The sequence below is a fragment of the Lepidothrix coronata genome, unplaced genomic scaffold, assembly GCF_001604755.1.
Source record: "Lepidothrix coronata isolate B3197 unplaced genomic scaffold, Lepidothrix_coronata-1.0 Scaffold459, whole genome shotgun sequence".
In the NCBI taxonomy this organism is placed as follows: Eukaryota; Metazoa; Chordata; class Aves; order Passeriformes; family Pipridae; genus Lepidothrix; species Lepidothrix coronata.
Window position 1 is genome coordinate 1 of NW_016690639.1, and position 1127 is coordinate 1127.

Here is a 1127-nt window from a genome sequence, read left to right on the forward strand (position 1 = left end):
GCTGCAGCTCCTCCCTCCGCCGGTACCGCTCCCGTTCCCGCCCCCAGCCCCATTCCCGGTGTATCCCCGGTGTATTCCCGGTGTATTCCCGGTCCCTCACGCCGCTGCAGCTCCTCCCTCCGCCGGTACCGCCGGTACCGCTCCGCGAACGCCGCGTTCACGCGAAGCTCCGGCGCCGCCATCGCCGCCCACGTGACCGACGCCACTTCCGCCCCCTTAGTCACGTGACAAGGGACGTCCCGCCCCCTGCCCGGCAGGCAGGCCCCGCCCCTTCCCGCTCTTAAAGGGGCAACGCTCCCACCCAAAGGCGCGGGTGGGTCCCACCACATCCCCGCGCACCCCCAAACCCCCCGATTCCCGCCCCCATCGCACCCCGAGACCCCCCTACCGCTGTTCCCGCTCCCCCCAGACACACTGAGCGCTCCCCGACCCCCAAAGAGAGCAGCGGGGCCGGTGGTCTCAGCTCCATCTTTATTGGGGCAGAGGAGGAGGAGGAGGAGGAGGGTGGGCAAAGGGTGGGGGATCGGGAAGGGGGGGGTCCCTGGGGGTCCCAGGGGGTCTCTGGGGGTCCCCCCTTAGCTGGTGCGGAGCTGGTAATCTGCAAGAGACGGAGAGAGGAGGTGAGGAGGGGGCTCCCGGGCTGGGGGTCCCGGGGGAATTCCGGGCTCCCGGGCTGGGGGGGGGTCCCAGGGGTCTCCCCGACTCACCCCCGCTCTGGGTGATGTACCGCACCCAGGGCAGCGCCTGGTACCCGCTCTTCTCGATGATCTTCATGTACCGCACCTGGGGGGGGGGCAGGTGGGGAATGACCCCCCCACACCCCTCGGGCACCCCGACCCCCGACCCCCCCTCCCCGGGCACCCAAAGAGCCCCCCCGAGCACCCTGAACCCCCCCTCCCCCCAGGTACCCGGACACCCACCCCGGGCACCCGAAGAGCCCCCCCGGGCCCCCCTTGCCCCCCCCGGCGGTACCTGGATGCCCGAGACGGTGAAATAGGGGATCTCGAAGCGGACGCTGATGGGCGGCCGCCCCTCCTCCTCCTCCTTCTCCACGCTGGGCAGCCCGAAGTGGGCGCGCATCAGGTGCTCCTTCCCCCCCTGCGGACCCCACAGCGGGCACAGCCCAG

General features: G+C 72.0%; 1 long non-coding RNA gene across 1 annotated transcript; it reads right to left on the reverse strand.

Moving 5' to 3' along the window:
• Positions 1-478: 478 nt before the first annotated feature.
• On the reverse strand, positions 479-1096 carry LOC108510057. The gene is made up of 3 exons (XR_001878735.1): positions 973-1096; positions 708-783; positions 479-598 (listed from the first exon to the last, which is right to left on the reverse strand). It is a non-coding gene; the product is annotated as an uncharacterized LOC108510057 (long non-coding RNA).
• Between the last annotated feature and the right edge of the window lie 31 nt (positions 1097-1127).